The sequence below is a fragment of the Geotrypetes seraphini genome, chromosome 4 (assembly GCF_902459505.1).
Source record: "Geotrypetes seraphini chromosome 4, aGeoSer1.1, whole genome shotgun sequence".
NCBI classification, from domain to species: Eukaryota; Metazoa; Chordata; class Amphibia; order Gymnophiona; family Dermophiidae; genus Geotrypetes; species Geotrypetes seraphini.
Genome location: NC_047087.1, coordinates 193,984,376 through 194,002,944, shown reverse-complemented (window position 1 = coordinate 194,002,944; position 18,569 = coordinate 193,984,376). Strand labels below are relative to the sequence as shown.

The window sequence follows — 18,569 nt, the reverse complement described above, 5'->3', positions numbered from 1 at the left end:
TCTTTATCTGACTGATGTAATGTGGTAGATCTCATATTGGAAACATAGTGGCTCATGACACTAGAGCGAGTCTGTCATTTTATCAAACAGATTTGCATGGTTTGCATCAGCTTGGAACAGAAAATTGCTGAGTACTGAGCAAATAACTGGAGATGGGATTTATATTTTGATGAAAAACAAAGAAATTCTCTCACTCAGCTCTCTTAATGGAACAGCAGTACAAATTCTTATTGTGGCTGTAAATCTCTCCAAATAGGACCCATTGAGCTCAGTTTTCCAACACAGTCAGTTGTCCAAAGTTTCACGTCTCTTCAGCAACATTGACACATAGGTTTTGGTACTGTGACCGAACAGAGAACTTTTGGAGGCAAGTATTGGCTTATTATTATTAGGTCTTGCAAAAGAAGATCCACTGAGTGCGGACATACAGTTGTTTTCAAATTTTGTATCCTTAGGTACCATGAGGGATAAAAGTGCTCTTTTGTTCAAAGGCAATGTGCTGGCTCAGACGTGTACACTAAAGTACTGGAGTGAGCTGCAGACTCCTTTTCTTACATTGGAGAAATAAGGTCTACCAGTTGATGAAATGGGAACTGGTTGCCAATATAGGAGAATCTCCCAAAATGAACCCACAGCTACTTATTAAATTTGTGTCCGAGCACTGATTGGGGTGATGGGGTTTAGGGGGGTGAGGGTATACTTGATACCATTAAGAAGGGGTCCCCATTAAGGAACAATACAGGTGACCCTAGTTTGTTTGTTTGATTGGAATGACAAAGGATATATAGCATCATTTTTAGCCTACACAGATTGTAAAAGTTGAAATGACATTATTGGTTTGTATTGCTGTATATATTGATACCATTGTATTTTTTTTGATTGGAATACCTAAATAAATGAAAATGAAAAAAATTACATATGTAAGATGTCTTAAAACCTTTATAGTAATGTGCAGGGAAGGATTTTGTTGAGCTCGGTTTTACAAACCTATTAAAGTCTATGCTGTAGAGTTTTTTAAAGGGAAAAACTAGTAGGGCCATGATCAGTCATTTAAAAAATTTTTTTTTTGATTATTATAAAGAGGTTTCTTGTAGTTCTAAACCATGATAGTTTAATTTTTCAGTGTTGGTCTTTATGACTTGTTGATGTGGAGGAAAAGGCATATTTTTGCATAATGATAATGTATTTTTTGCTTCTTTAAAAGTAAAAAACTGGCTATTCCGGAAGGAAAAATACATACAGAAACATAGAAACTTGATGACAGATGAAGGCCAAATGGCCCATCCAGTCTGCCCATCTGCAGTAACCATTATCTCTTCCTTTCTCTAAGAGATCCCATGTGCCTATCCCATGCTTTCTTGAATTCAGACAAAGTCATTGTCTCCATCTCTTCCAGGAGATTGTTCCATGCATTTACTACCCTTTCTGTAAAAAAGTATTTCCTTAGATTACTCCTGAGCCTATCACCTCTTAACTTCATCCTATGCCCTCTCATTTCAGAGCTTCCTTTCAAATGAAAGAGACTCGACTCATGCACATTTACACCACGTAGGTATTTAAACATTTTTTCTAGAATTTTTGATTTAAACATCTATCATATCTCCCACCTTTCCTCCAAAGTATACATACTGAGATCTTTAAGTCTGTCCCCATACACCTTATGACGAAAACCATGCATCATTTTAGTAGCCTTCCTCTGAACCAACTCCATCCTTTTTATATCTTCTTGAAGGTGCGGTCTCCAGAATTGTACACAATATTCTAAATGAGGTTTCACCATAGTCTTACACAGGGGCATCAATACCTCCTTTTTCCTACTAGTCATACCTCTCAGTCACCCTAGCATCTTTCAAGCTCTTGCTGTCACCTTTTCAACCTGTTTGGCCACCTTAAAATCATCACATACAATCACACCCTTCTGTCCCGCTTTTCTGTCAGGAACACAAGTTCTTCACCGCCTAAACTGTACCATTCCCTTGGGTTTTTGCAGTCCAAATGCATGACTTTGCATTTCTTAGCATTAAATTTTAGCTGCCAAATTTCAGACCATATTTCAAGCTTCGCCAGGTCTTTCTTCATGTTATTCACACTATCTGGTGTGTCTACTCTATTGCAGATTTTGGTATCATCCGTAAAGAGGCAAATCTTACCCGACAATCCTTCAGCAATATTGCTTATAAAATATTAAAAAGAACAGGCCCAAGAACAGAACCTTGAGGCACACCATCAGTAACATCCCTTTCCTCAGAGTGATCTCCATTAACCACTACCCTCTGTCACCTTCCACTCAACCAGTTCCTGACACAGCCCGTCACTTTGTGGCTCTTCCCGAAGGCACTCAGTTAATTTGTCAGACACCTGTCTGGAACTATGTCAAAGGCTTTGCTAAAATCTAAATACACCACATCTAGCGCACTCCCTCTATCCAATTCTTTGATCACCCCAGTCAAAGAAATTGATTAGATTTGTCTGACAAGACCTACCTCTAGTGAATCTATGCCACCTCCAGGCCTATAATCCAGATTCCAGACCCTTCACAATGCTCTATTTTAAAAGTGTTTCCATTAATTTGCTTACCACAGAAGTCAGACTTACTGGCCTGTAATTCCATACTTCTTTCTTACTTCAACTTTTGTGGAAAGGGACCACATCTGCCCTTCTCCAGTCCTCCCGTACTACTCCTGACTCTAGAGAAGAAGTGAAAAGGTCAGTCAGCGGAACCACCAGAAAGTCCCTAAGTTTCTTCAGCACCCTTGGATGTACACCATCCAGTCCCAACACTTTGTCTACCTCTGAAAATTGATCAGAGTCTACCACTCCTCCATCCCTATTCGCATTTGTTTTCTGTGGTCCTGCTCCTGGTGCTTCAGCTGTTAACACAGAACAGAAATATTTGCTAAGCAATTCAGCCTTTTCTTTATTAGCTTCTACATAATTTTCCCCTTCATCTTTGAGTCTAACAATGCCACTTTTGAACTTCCTATCATTGATATATCTAAAAAATGTTTTGTCTCCCCATTTTACCATGTGAGCTATTTTTTTCTTCCGTTTGCATTCTTTGCTTTCCTGACTACTCGACCAGCCTCTCTTAACTTTTCCAGATATTTTTGCCTATCTTCCTTTTTCTGCAATCTTTTGTAGTTTATGAAAGCTAACCTCTTATGCCTTACCTTCTCAGCTACTACTTTTGAGAAACAAAGCGGCCTTCTTTTCCTCTTACTTTTACTTACTTGCCTCACAAAAAAATTCTGTCTCCTTTACAATACCTCTTTTCAGTTTTGCCCACTGCATTTCTACTCCTTCCAGAGATTTATCCAGACAACAATTACTTAATGTAATCCCCCTTCTGAAAAAGTTAGTTTTTAAAAAGTCTAGAACCTTTACTTTATACCCGTCTTAATATTAAACTGTACCATGCAGTGATCACTAGATGCCAGATGATCACCCACTGTAACATCAGAAACACATGGGTTCAACTACCAACTGCTGGAACAGTTCTCCTTGTAGAGAATCCAGGATCTCCCTACTTCTAGAAGACCCTGCAATAGGGATTCCCCATTCAACATCTGGCATGTTAAAATCACCCATTAGTAAAACTTCCCTTTTTTAAGATATATTCTGAATGTCTACTATTAAATCTCTGTCTACTTCTTCCTTCTGTGAAGAAGGCCTGCATATCACTCCAATATAAATATATTTACAATTCCCTCTTTCCAAAATGATCCACAGTGCCTCTTCCTTGCCCTGCAGATCCTGCAATTGTGTGGCTTTAATATGATCTTTAACATATAATGCTACTCCCCCTCCTTTTCTTCCTACCCTGTCTTTCCTGAACACATTATAGCTTGGTATAATTACATCCTAGTCATGGTTCTTTGTGAACTATGTCTCCATGATCACCACTATATCCAACTCATCTTCTTCCATTACAGCTTGTAGATCTAGAATCTTGTTTCCCATACTTCGAGCATTAGTATACACTGTTTTCCAGACATTGCCCCCTTTTCCCATTCATGTAGAGGTATTCAGTGATTTACTCACCTAGGGGCTTTGATCACCCTGCTCCATCACTTCTAGTTTAAAGCCCTCTTCAGTAGATTAGTCAGCCTGCTGCCGAAGACACTTCTTCCCTTCTATGATAGATGCATACCATCCCTGCTCAGCAGCCCTTGGAAAATGATCCCATAGTCCAGGAAGCCAAAACACTCTCAACGACATCATCCACATAGCCATGCATTCATTTCCAGGATGCAAGCTTCTCTGCCCTTGCCTTTACCCTTGACAGGGAGGGATGGCCAAGAATACCACCTGCGTATCTGACTGCTTCACCTTCTCTCTCAGAGCCACAAAGTCACTTTTTATATGTTTGCAGGGGTACCCGGCAGTATCATTAGTGCTGTGGATGAGCAGCATTGGATAATAGTCATCAGGCTTGATGAGAGTCGGGAAGCTTTCCGTAACATCTTGGATTTTGGCACCAGGTAGACAGCATACCTCCCGGGACATCATGTCTGGTCTGTACCCCTCAGAAGGGAATCGCTAACCACCACTACCTTACACCTCCTAGTAGTCACGGATCCAGTAATTTTTGGGATTTCAAGCATTGATCCTTTCTCTCCCTGGGATTTTCTCATCTCCTCCACTTCCAGGGCTGCATATCGGTTCTTCAGTTCAAGGGTGGGTGGAGTTACAGTACCAATCTTGCAGGGTTCTGTGATATGAGTCCAGCTGTCTTCCCTTTCGATATGACATCTCAGTCTGATTTTGGATGCTTTCAGCAGCACATCCAAATATCGGGTAGAGAAAATGTCAGTTTTTGAAACCTCAAAACATCTATCTTGTTTTTTCAAAAATGACCATTTCTAGGCATGTTCGCCCTTAGTGCATCTATCTTTTTGATCATTTTTGAAAAACAAAACATCAAAATGCAACATGTATAAAATAAACAACTGGGAGATAGGAGAGGCCAGCATTTTTAGTAGACTGGCTGAGCAGCTGAGCAGTGGGGTACCCTAGGGAACACTGCAGTGAATTCACATAAAAGATCTCAGGTACACATCTCACCATAACTCCCTTATGGGGAGCCCTCCAAAATCCACCCCAACAGCCCTTATGCCTGCAGGTAGCACCTATATGTTAGTACAGAAGGGTTATGGTGGGTAAACATTTTCCACTACAAGTATATTGCAGTGTTCTCCCTGTCAGCTATCGCTACCATTCAGCATTTTCAGTTGGCATTACTAATGTCAGCGAAGGCCTATGGGAAATTATATCAATCTGACTCTGACATGTGAATGCAGATAGATCCTGAGGGCAAAAAGACGGTTTTAAGTAGCCCTGATTGAATCATGATTAGCTAAAAGGTGTTAAGGTGTTAATGTCTGATTAAGAGGGTGCTTAGGACAATGGGTCCAGGTGCACAGATAACTAAAGTTAATCAGAAACTATTGTCAGAGGCATACTGGAAATTACATTTGACCATAGCCTATTCTTCGGCTGTCTAGCACAAGTTTACTAAGGAGGGGGAGATTTAACTTCTATTGAAGCTCAATAGTTTTCTATATTCAGAATAAGATTCCAAGCTATAAAAGCCTCCTCTCTGCAACACACAAAAATCTATCTCTTGGCTCTTGGCACTCTGGTCCTCTCTTGTTTCTCTTGAGCTCTCTATTTCTCTGTCTATCCTTCTCTTTATCTATGGAACACGAAGCTTGGACCATCACCCCATCCCCCTTTTCTCTCTCTCTCTGCCTTTCCCTGGAACTTCAGGCTTCTATGTCTCTCTTTTTCTCTGAACTCTGTAAGGCAGGGAAACTCTTGCCTAACAAGCTTTACCTCGATTTTCTACCTATTAACTAAAGTCTCCCTCCTTCATCAGTGGGAGCATTTCAATCTCAAAGGCTACACACAGATAGGGACATTTAGAAGGCCATATAAATATATGAGCAAGGCCCACGAACCAAGGAAGACTTCTGCAGCCTCAAATATGAACCCTTTTGATTTTCAAGAACTCACAGATATTGTACACAAATATTTTGACAAGAAAGGGGGTCCATATGAGGGTAATTTTCCAGAACACACATGGCACGATATTCAGAAACAAATGGTTTCTCATTCTCAGGAGTTTAGAAAGAAAACAAATAAAAGAAAATGCCTTTTCATTCAAGGAATATTAAGGGGAGTTATTAGCCTAAGACAAGAAAACACTGACTTGAACACTCAGTGCCATCAGCTATCCAAAGACTTAGATGAGGCACAAATTAATATATCCATGCTAAGAACCCAAATTGTTCAAGCTACAAATTCCTTTTTAACTGTAAATGAACAATTAGAAGAGGCCAAGGCAGAATTAAAGTATTTAAAGTCAAAATGTGCCTCACAGGGACAGGTTAATGCTGTCTCCTCACAGATTCTGCCGTCTGCACCTGTGCTACCATCACCATATAATCCATGTAGTCAGTTTATTGAGAAACATAACACAGTTTTTGTAGCAGGCCAGCGAAAAGGTAAACTAGCTACAGATGTAGAACAGGAAGAAGAACTGACAAACGAAAGTGAGGATAGTACCCCTATAAGTGACACAGCTCCAGTAACAGTAGTACTGCAGGGACATATGAAAGATAGTGACATTGAAAGAATAGTGGAGAAAGTGGGCCCTATGCCTTTTAACATAAATGAATGGTGCAAATGGGCTACTGACATACTGATTCACTGGGGTCTAGGGAAATACAAAAGGAACTCTGCAGATTTTGATAAGCTTATCCACCTAGCCCTTTGTCCACATTATTATAAATTTGGATCTCTTGTTCATCCATATCAATTTGTAAAGATGGGCATCGAACAACTATTTTGCTGCACCTCTTTGCAAGTACTTAGAACTCTTTCACCCCTGCCAACCGATACACCAGAGCAGTTTGCATATAGAGTGTAGGTAATCAACGCGGTACTTAACGAACATGAACATTGGCCCATTTCTTCAGATTATGGTCAGAGAGAACATAAAGAATTCCTATTAGAATTATTATCTCCCGAGATTACTAAACACCTTCTGTTGTTCTCGGAAGCCCCTAAAACTACGCCTTTTGACACTTTACTGCTCAGGATTGGGTCTGTGTGGAAGACCCAGCCAGCTCAAATTATTTCAGTTTCAGAAGCTAGAAGGTGGCGTGCTGAGGGAGCACCCCAATACAATAAAACACCACACATAGGAAATAGAGGGCATGGCAGAGGTAGTTACAGAAATGCCTCCACTTACATTCCTTTCCATGAGCTCAGAGCACAGACAGAAGCATTAGAAAAAGAGAAAATGAAATGGGAACAGGATTGTCACACAATGCAGATAGAATTAGACAGAGTAAAAAGTGATTTGACAGCTAGGAACAACAGTGCTAGTCCATAGGGATGTCCTGACTCTCTGTGTCCAAATGCCAAGGTGACTCAGGCCTTCACAGCCCAGCCAGACTCCTTTCACTTACCTGTGGACTCACTTTTGGAGACGCAGGATAAGGGAAAGAAGTCAGACTCAGGATTCAGCTTGAGGTATGTGGCATCTTTGATTTTGGACACTTGCGGCCGTCCCAATGTTAATACTATCATAGAGGGTCAGGATAAATTAACTTTGATTGATACAGGGGCTGGAATCAGTTTTACAGATAGAGCGCCTCCTACTGGAGATCAGAAAAATATGGAAATTTGTGAGATTCAGGGTCTAAATGACAAAGCTTCAAAGTGTGTGTCTAACCCACAAAAGGAACAAAGAAAAGACATTGTAGAAACTACTGCCAGCATGAGTGAGAATACAGGCAAAGAAATAGTTGAAGTGGCTGGTCTTGTACTGGGTACAGAAATTCCTGTGCAGTTAGCCACCCAGTGTTGCCTGCCAGTGCAGCAGCATGATTGTAGTATAACTCACTCAGAGGCTGCAGATGTTTCAGTTTGGGCACAAGATTGTGGGAAAAGGTACACAGAAATTTTGTTTGAAGGTAAAGATCCTGAACCACAAACACGGCATCCAGTACTTCCTCCAGCAACAGAACTGGTGCCTAAGATGGAGGAGAGGGGTCTGAGTGGACCTATCTCTTTAGCATGTGGCTCTCCAGCTTGGTCATTTGCTAAATCAGAGGGCTCTGTTAGGCTCACTATACACTCTCGGCCCCTAACTAAGATTTCAAAGCCAGTAGTACCAGTGGCTGCCTCTTACTCTGACATTACTGTGAAATTTAACCCTAAATGTGCATTTTTCTCTGTCCTAGACATGACTAATGATTTTCGGAATTTGTCCCTTGCCAGGACACAACAGTACAGACAAAAGAAGACACATCTAGCCTGCACCTGACTTCTGCACCGCAGTGCCCACTCCTCCGAGTGCAGTGGGACCCAGGTGGCAGACATTTGGTCCAGGTCGGCTTGAATGGAACATGGACGAAGTTTGCTCTAAGTGACCTTGAGGATGCTGCCAATTTGAAATGTTTTTTCTTTTTCTTAGCAGCAGTTCGGATATATACATAGCCATCCCAGACCAGTTTTCGCACAAAGATATTTCTAGTGTTTTCCAAGGTTCCTCTTTATCACTGCAGAGATAAAGACGTTCCAAAGAAGATATTAGCTTTGTGCCTTTTCTGAATATGAGATGGTTATGATATGCATTATTTGTACTACTCAGGTGTTCATCTTTGCTGTTTTTCTATAACAATGTGTTTATTTGCAGAGTTAAATTCATCACTTGACAGATGGAAGAATAGTTTCACGCCTAAAAATTTGTGTTTTATGTTTTGTCTGTGCCATGTGGTCTGTCTTTTGTCTATTTGTTTTAGTTTAGGAGGTACCCCAGGATACATAACATTGGCCATTTCTAGAGCTCTTCACCCCATTTTTTTTTTTTAACTAGCCCAATTGCGCAATGTTCTTTTTACCTATTGTTTCATATCCTAAATGTAGTTAGGGGTTATATTTTTAAGTAAAGGTTTTACTTTATACCGTGCTTATTCTATGCTCCTCACTAGATTCAGTACACGTTTCTGACATAATTTTTTTTATATATACATTCAGTACAGAATTATGGTCTCTCTGAATTGCCATAATAGTTATATGCAGCACACAAAAACATATCTTTTTGGAATGTCTGATTAAGAACTTAAGTTCCTGAATATTGTCTCTCTTTTGCCATAACTATACCAAGTAAATGCATTAATATTGTTACATGTTGCCACATTCAGTACAGGCAACATGGTCTCTTTCTCTCTCTCTCTCTATACATTCAGTACAGGCAACATGGTTTCTCTCTCGTTTTCTATCTCTTATTTGGATCGCACTGGAGTACAGCTGCTGAATGATATCGGGACTCTTTTCAAGCCGGTTTATCCCTCCCTGTATGCACAGACATCATTTCATCTCACGGGTGAACACCACTAGTTTCCAGTGACTGACAGATCCTGTGCAAACATCATTTCATCCCAAGTGTGCATCTCACCAGTTTAGAGACTGCCGGTTCCTGCTGGACTAATTCGGCTTCCTGCACCCTGACTGCAAAGTCTTCTCTACTTCTTCACACACGTTGTACTAACTTGGAGCTGGACATTTTTGTTTTCACCTATTCTTTCCACAAAATGTTTCCTTTTCCTTGGATCCCCGGATTCATGACAGCCACTTTGAACGCTTTGCTGTACAGTTCAACTTATTTACTGAACAATACCTGGTGTAGTCATTCACCTCTGTCCTCCATCACCATTAATGGGACAACCTACTCCACACCTCTGGTTACTAATGATTCTATGGACATTCCAGACTTTATTTCATATGCTGTACATCCACTACCTCTTGGTATGGGCAACGAGACATTTCAAAAGCTGCTGAACTTTACTGAAATCCATGTCTACATTGAACAACTTAAGAAAACCTCCAAAAAAAGTGAATCATACTATCACTTTTGAAAATGGACACATTGCACAAACTGTAGAAAATTTGCTACGAGACACTCATGTCTCAGTTTGGGAACTTTTCTTTGGGTATTCGCCCACTACAAACCACGTATTTAATGTTTTAATTCACCCTATCATTATCTTAATTATTGTACAAATTTTGCTATGTATTATTATGATTTTCTTTTGCTGTAAAGTGAAACACATGTACATTTCTTTACAACACATATCATACAAAGTTCCTTCTAGCTTTTAAGGCAGTTATACATGTATTTCCAGTTATACATGTATTGCTAATTTGGTTCTAATTTGGTTTTAATTTGGCATGGCCTATTGCATTACCAGGGTCAGACATAATATTATCCCATACTTGCATACTCTCTCATGACATCTTGGTACCTTTATGCCTGAGAAAGCTTCCTGCATCCCTTATGCACCATTCATTCGCTCAACGACGGGTAAGATATAAGCATACTGGGGTCCCCGCCCAGATGCAGACTATACAACCTAAGACAGAATATAAGAACATAAGAAGTTGCCTCCACTGGGTCAGACCGAGGTCCATCTCGCCCAGCGGTTCGCTCCCGCGGCGGCCCATCAGGTCCGCGACCTGTGAAGTGGTTTCTGCCTACTTCTATAACCTACCTCAAGTTATATCTGTACCCCTCTATCCCCTTATCCTCCAGGAACCTATCCAAACCCTCCTTGAACCCCTGTACAGAGTTCTGTCCTATCACATTCTCCGGAAGCGCGTTCCATGTGTCCACCACCCTCTGGGTAAAAAAGAACTTCCTAGCATTTGTTCTAAACCTGTCCCCTTTCAATTTCTCCGAGTGACCCCTAGTGCTTGTGGCTCCCCACAGTTTGAAAAATCTGTCCTTATTCACTTTCTCTATGCCCTTAAGGATTTTGAAGGTTTCTATCATGTCCCCTCTAAGTCTCCTCTTCTCCAGGGAGAACAGCCCCAGCATTTTTAACCTGTCAGCGTATGAAAAATTTTCCATACCATTTATTAGTTTAGTTGCCCTCCCTCGAGTATCGCCATGTCCTTCTTGAGGTACGGTGACCAGTATTGAACACAGTACTCCAGGTGTGGGCGCACCATTGCGCGATACAGCGGCATGATGGACTTCCTTCGTCCTGGTTGTAATACCTTTTTTGATGATGCCCAGCATTCTGTATGCTTTCTTTGAGGCTGTCGCACATTGCGCCGATGGTTTCAGTGATGTGTCGACCATCACCCCCCAGGTCCCTTTCAAGGTTACTCACCCCTAGCAGTGTTCCCCCCATTTTGTAGCTGAACATCGGGTTCTTTTTCCCTACATGCATGACCTTGCATTTCTCTACGTTAAAACTCATTTGCCACTTTTTTGCCCAGTCTTCCAGTTTCGTTAGGTCCCTTTGCAGGTCTTCACAGTCTTCCGTGTTTCTAACCCTGCTGCAGAGTTTGGTGTCATCAGCAAATTTGATAACCTCACATTTTGTCCCTGCCTCCAGATCGTTAATAAATATATTGAACAGTAGAGGTCCCAGCACTGACCCCTGTGGAACTCCGCTCGTGACCCATTGCCAGTCTGAGTATTGGCCTTTTACTCCAACCCTCTGCTTCCTGCCTGCCAACCAGTGTTTGATCCATCGGTAGATATCCCCTTGCACCCCGTGGTACCACAGCTTTTTAAGTAGCCGTTCGTGAGGTACCTTGTCGAAGGCTTTTTTGGAAGTCAAGGTAAATTATGTCTATGGATTCCCCCTTATCCATCTGGCTGTTCATTCCCTCAAAGAAGTACAGCAAGTTCGTGAGGCATGACCTTCCCTTGCAGAAGCCATGTTGGCTCGCCTTCAGTTGTCCATTGTTTTCTATGTATTCGCATATTGTGTCCTTTACCATTGCTTCCATCATCTTCCCTGGAACCGAGGTCAAGCTCACAGGCCTGTAGTTTCCCGGGTTACCCCTTGATCCCTTCTTAAAGATGGGCGTGACATTCGCTATTTTCCAGTCCTCTGGGATCTCCCCTGTTTTTAGGGAGAGGTTACATATTTGGCGAAGTGTCTCTGCTATTTCGTTTCTCAGTTCTTTTAGTACCCTTGGGTGGATGCCGTCCGGGCCTGGTGATTTGTCGCTCTTTAGTCTGTCTATCTGTCTGAGGACATCCTCTTTGCTTACCTCTAGTTTTACCAGCCTTTCATCTTGTTCTCCGTTTATAATCTCCTCGGGTTCCGGAATATTGGTTGTGTCCTCTCTGGTGAAGACTGACGAGAAGAATTTGTTTAACCTGTCAGCTATCTCTTTTTCCTCCTTTATCGCTCCTTTCCTGTCTCCGTCATCCAGTGGTCCCACTTCCTCTCTGGCTGGTTGTTTCCCTTTCACATACCTGAAGAAGGGTTTGAAGTTTCTTGCTTCAGAGGTTTGAACTCATAATGGGAACTGTTTATCTTCATAGCTTGGAGATTCTGCAGGACAGGGGACGTGCTGTCTGTTTATAGAAGGGTACCACAAGCTTGCCCTCATTTCAAAGAATAAAAATAAAAAAAGTATGGGAGATGTCAGCATAGCTATCGCTACCATTCAGCATTTTCAGTTGGCATTACTAATGTCAGCGAAGGCCTATGGGAAATTATATCAATCTGACTCTGGCATGTGAATGCAGATAGACCCTGAGGGCAGGGAGACTGTTTTAAGTAGCCCTGATTGAATCATGATTAGCTAAAAGGTGTTAAGGTGTTAATGTCTGATTAAGAGGGTGCTTAGGACAATGGGTCCAGGTGCATAGATAACTAAAGTTAATCAGAAACTATTGTCAGAGGCATAATGGAAATTACATTTGACCATAGCCTATTCTTCGGCTGTCTAGCACAAGTTTACTAAGGAGGGGGAGATTTAACTTCTATTGAAGCTCAATAGTTTTCTATATTCAGAATAAGATTCCAAGCTATAAAAGCCTCCTCTCTGCAACACACAAAAATCTATCTCTTGGCTCTTGGCACTCTGGTCCTCTCTTGTTTCTCTTGAGCTCTCTCTTTCTCTGTCTATCCTTCTCTTTATCTATGGAACACGAAGCTTGGACCATCACCCCATCCCCCTTTTCTCTCTCTCTCTGCCTTTCCCTGGAACTTCAGGCTTCTATGTCTCTCTTTTCCTCTGAACTCTGTAAGGCAGGGAAACTGCTTTGCTCTCTACTTAATTGTAATGCTTAATTGTAATGCTTATAAATATTGCTTTTCTGTATGCCTAGTTCTATAATATATTCTTTATGCAATCACCTCTGGTTGTGCCTTTTTGATTCTACTTCCTGGTGAATGTTCAGTGAGGGAACTGAACCTGGGACCTGGCGTTTGTAAGGGCGCCTCTCAAGTGACCCCACCAACCATATATTGTGGGGGCCACTAACAAACCTTACACTCCCTAGGGCCTTTTAGCTGAGCGCTCCGCCCAGCTAATTTAGATGACCGCCTGGCTGTAATCTCGATCACAATCCCGCTGCTGCTGCCGCCTTCTGCTCAACATTTTTAAAAAAACCTTCTCACCGGCTTGGAGATTTACCGGGCTGACTCGGCACAGCCTGACTCGCAGGAGTCTGACTTTTTTTTTTTTTTTTAATGCCAGCAAGCGACTTGAACCCATGCTCCGGGGCTCTAACATGTGCGTGCCAGCTTCCCTTCTTTTCCCTCTGAAACCGGAAGTCATGTCCCGGGGGGGGGGGGAAGAGAAGGGAAGTCGGCACGCACACGCCCTGGAGCATGGATTCGCTATAGGAGACAGGTCAGCTTACAAATTGCTTTTGCTTGCTTCGGGCTTTCCTCGCTGCTGGGTCCTGCCTACTTTCTGTTTCCGTGAAGGCAGAACCTGGCAACGAGGAAGGCCGAAGCAATCAAGAGCAGCGAGTTGTAAGCTTCCCTCTGTCGTTGACCTATGGAAGATAGGTCAGCGATGGAAGGAAGCTTACAACTTACCTTAGTCCAGCCGTGCACAACATGCGGCCCAAAACGGATCTCACTGCGGCCCGCGCCCAATATGGCTCTCACTCCGCTCTCCTGCTCGTTGGGATTCAGACCGTGCCAGCTTCTCCCACTAACAGGAACCACCAGCTAGAAGCGTCACTCTCGCGTGTGCTTCTCAAAAATAGACCTCGACGCGAGAAGGGGAAAGGGGTGTTGAGGGAAGTCGAGGTGTGAAAACACGCATTTCCTTTTTCTCTTCACTGAGGCAGGAAGGCCCAGGAGCCTAGAAGCAGCACGAGGCAAAGCCGTTCTGCTGTCGCGTGTGGGATCCAGAATCTAGAAGATAATATTTCCAAGGATAGAAGTATTGGGAAGACGATGTGAATATGAAAATTTGCAGAAAGAAGACAATATGGAGCAGCCTTTTTCTGTTGGCTCACTGAAGAAACTGGCAGCAATGCCTGACCATACATATATATCTTTGAGTCCTGAAGAGTGGGTGTGTGCTTTAAGTAAACTTGGCTGCAATGTCACAATCAATGAGGCCATTACTTCATGCCCCTACTTCTGATCCGGGGTAGAGATGGAACTGATGGCAGCTGTATATTTAGAGGAGGGAAACCTAGAAAATGCATTTGTTCGTTATAACAAGTTTATAATCTTGTTTGTAGAAAAACTCCCTAATCATCGAGACTATCGGCAGTGTGCTGTACCAGAGAAACAAGATATTATGAAGAAATTGAAGGATCTGGCCTTTCCCCGAACAGATGAGTTAAAGAAAACTCTTTTAAAGAAGTATGGAATGGAATACCAGGAACAAACTGCAGACTGAATACCTACAGAAATTTGAGAAGCTGCAAATGAATTGTACAGATGTGGCAGCAACAGTTTAACTATTTAGATGATCAGCTCAGGAGGCAAGATTTAGCCTGAGATCAGATGAACATTAAAGGGCATTTGAAGGCATCTGAGCACATTGAGAACATGTCCTTTTTTCCATGCCTAAAAATACCACCTTGTCTAATGTAATCTCTGATCAGATCCTTAAGAGTGATGCAACTATGTATGCTGGACAGTCTCCTCCAGTAAACAGAGCTTTAAAGCCTGCAGCCATACAGAACCAGATGGTCAAAGGGCTCCGAAGTGTAGTATTACCAAGGGATCTGTCTCACAAGTTTCTGCTGCTGGCAGATGTAAACACAGCACAAGAAATAGAAACTTGTGGCATTCTGTGTAGAAAGCTGATGCATAATGAATTTACTATTACCCATGTAATAGTGCCAAAGCAGTCTGCTGGACCAGACTACAGTACAGTGATACTGAGAATGTGGAAGAATTATTCAGTGTTCAAGATCAACATGATCTCCTTATAGAAGAAAGACGGAGAGAAAGAGAGAGGCCTGGACCAAAGGGGAAAGACAAGAGGCAGATACTGGAGAGGGGAGAGAGAAGGGAAGGAGATAGAGATGTCAGACCATGGGGTGGAGTGGGAAGGAAGGAAAGGAGAAGAGAGAGATGCCAGAGCATAGGGGAGGGGTGGAGACAAAAAATGGAGAGGGGGTGAAGCTGAAATAAATCATGTACAAAGGAGAGAAAGCACACAGGATATAGAGTTTATTGAAGGGACATAGAAAGAGGGAAGATACCATATGGAACAGAGAGAGGATGGAAAAGGCAGAAAGGGTGGGCAGTGGATGCAAGGGGCAGAGAGAGGGTGGATAGTAGATGGAAGGGGTAGAGAGAGGGCAGAGGCTGGGTGGAAGGGGCAAAGAGAGAGGACAAATGCTGAATAGAAAGAAGAGAGTGAAGAGAAGATGACTAAAGCAGAAACGACAAAAGGTAGAAAACAAATATTTTTGTTGCTTTACGTAGAATCAAGTAGTATTGTAACTGTATTGATTAAAATTTATCAATAGCAAATGGAAATAAGGCAAATTTGGGGGGGACTAAACCCCTTTCCTTAGGTCAGGACAGGATACCATAACAGCTGTATACTGTACTGTCTTGAAGAATGATTTGGCCTCTGAAAGCTAATTGAAAAATGGATTAGTCCAATAAAATGGTATTTTCATATTTCTCATTATTTTATTTCTATTTGTTAATTTGTAAAGTGGTGACTGTTATGTAGAAGTTTTTTTCAAATTTACATCCACTGTCTTTATATTTTTCACAGTATTAGGGGACGTGTCACTGTTTCTGTGGTGTTGCATTGTATGCAGAGTCTGGTTTCTTGGATCAGTTTAACTTTTGTCTACATATTTCTATTTTTAGTTTGTGATTATTCCATATTGGGCGAGGGTGTATCTGTGTTCTGTGTGTATGAAAAGGACATGGCTTTCTGTTAGTATCGACTACAAGATCAATTGACTATGTAGGATCTGGTTTGTTTAGTTTTACAATGCGTGTGTTGGTGTTCTAGTGCTCACTGCAGTGTTTAAGATGCTGCTTTTTCCTAGATGCACCCTTATTATGTGACTCATGGATTATTACTAAAAATATATATTTTTTATATAGAGGAGGGGGGTTGTTAAAAAATGACCAGCACTGGCTGTCATATATACTAGGTACACCACTGGATTTAATGACCCTTTTCTAACTTTACTGTTGACATAGGTGTTGTCCCCCAACACACAGACACACACATTATAAAGAATTAAATTAAAGTTGTATTATCATCAAGCAGCTTTCAAATGACATTATAAGCAAATAAAAATAAAATATTTTTAATACATTGCTAATTATTACCTGCATCTTTACCTATACTGTTTTGCCCTAGCTCTTACTTTGCACTATAGCAAAATAAAAAAGAAACAGATAAAGATCAATCACACAGGTGTCCTTCAAGGCTCAGTAACACCTCTCCATAAATTATGTGGAAGAGGTCTGGAAGTGAGGATAGTATCTATTTCCTATTCTCAGTGAGACCTCAGGAAGGAACCTAGTGATCAAAACATTATTAGAGGTGTTGTACAGCCATTTCTTGTATGACTGGATGAGCTATATTTATCTTTTTTTTTTTAGTTGTTTAAATTCATGCAGAAATAAATGGCTAGATTGAACCTAATGACTTCATTAACGCATTTCCCTTTTTTAAACCTCTATACCATTTGAAAGAGGATGAATATCTAATTATTCACTTCTAGAATTGGATACTTCTTAAATTTAGTAAAAATATTCTGGCACAAGTGTCAAACCTTAAAAAAGGAAGTCATATTGAGCATTGGAAAATAATAATAATTAACTAATAAAAATAGTATACATTTAATTTTCCTCATCACCAAATTTCCCCGCCCCACCCGGCTACTTTTTCATGCCACCCAGCTGGAAAAAATTTCTGGGGAGAACACTGTACTGGTTAGCCTGGGTCTCCTCTGGGGTCCACTATACAAACTATCAGGTTACTCCAGATACCTGCTTGCTGCTCTACTAGGACTGACCATATCTGCAGCTGTCATATAGAGAGGTATGTACTGTTTTTTTCACATCTTTGAGCAGTAGGAGAGGGGAAATGTGGGAGGGGCCATGCCTTCATGTCTCAAGTGATCATCTGGTCAGTTTGGGCACCTTCTTGGCACTTATTAATTTTTAATACAGGTCTAGCCCCAAATGTCTAAATGGTGCCCTCCCTGGATGTTTTGTAAAATTTTTATCACTGCAAAGCGTCCAAGTCCTAAGCCTGCCATAATCCCACTCAAAACACACCTCCAATACGCATCCATGAAATTTAGATGCACTGCTGAGAAATTAGGACCCCCTTTTACAAAGGTGTGTTAGCCATTTTAGCGTGTGCTAAACGCTAACGTACCCATTATAAGTCTATGAACACATTAGCATTTAGCGCATGCCAAATCTAAGCATGTGCTAAAATGGCTAATGCGCCTTTGTAAAAGAGGGCCTAGGTTTCAAAAATGGTGATTTGGACGTTTTGGCGATCCAAATGTTCAAGTGCCACTTTATGATTTCTTTAGAATGTTGTTCTTTTTGAAAACGAGCCCCATAGAATTATATTGATCAGGAGGCAGGTTAGTTGCTTGCTGGAACAGTTATTTGAAAAAGAGGTTCTGTGCTGGATCCAGTTAGTTGGAATGAAAGTTTTTTCTTTGAATAGGCATTTAATCTGGGCAGTTACATGCTGAAACTTTAGATCAGCACATTCCTCATGGATTGCAGTTTAATAAAGAGTTTTATGTGTAAGAAACGATCAATCTTTTGTTTCCTGGTGGAATTTGTAAATGCTAGCTTTTAACTTTTTTTTTTTTTAATAATCTTTATTCATTTTAAAACACTTTCAATAAGTGGAAACAACATAGATTATACATTTAACACTTTAGACATCACTTACATTTTTACAAGATTCATACAGATCATTACCCTCCCCCACCCATCCTAATCTTTATCATTAAAGTAATTATAAAATTTTATCATAGATTCAGAGATATATTATACATATTTTAAACACAAGTTATACATATGATCAATCAGACTTATTTATCAAACCTCAAAAATACCACCCTTCCCTCCTATTATCATCTGTATAAATAATCAATTAAAAGACCTTATAATCCTTCCCCCCTCCCTCCCCGGATGTGCATTTTATCTAACAACAAAAATCATAACTATAATAATTCTACAAAAGACGACAATGGGCCCCAAATTAATTTAAAGTTTTTAACTTTAGCTTTTAACTTTAAAAACAATGAAACACCTAACAAT

General features: G+C 41.1%; 1 protein-coding gene across 2 annotated transcripts in view; it reads right to left on the bottom strand.

Annotated features, from left to right (window-relative positions):
- Positions 1-18,569, bottom strand: part of FAM149B1 (family with sequence similarity 149 member B1) — a 156,052-nt gene that overhangs the window by 40,264 nt on the left and 97,219 nt on the right. The gene's annotated exons all lie outside the window — the stretch shown is intronic.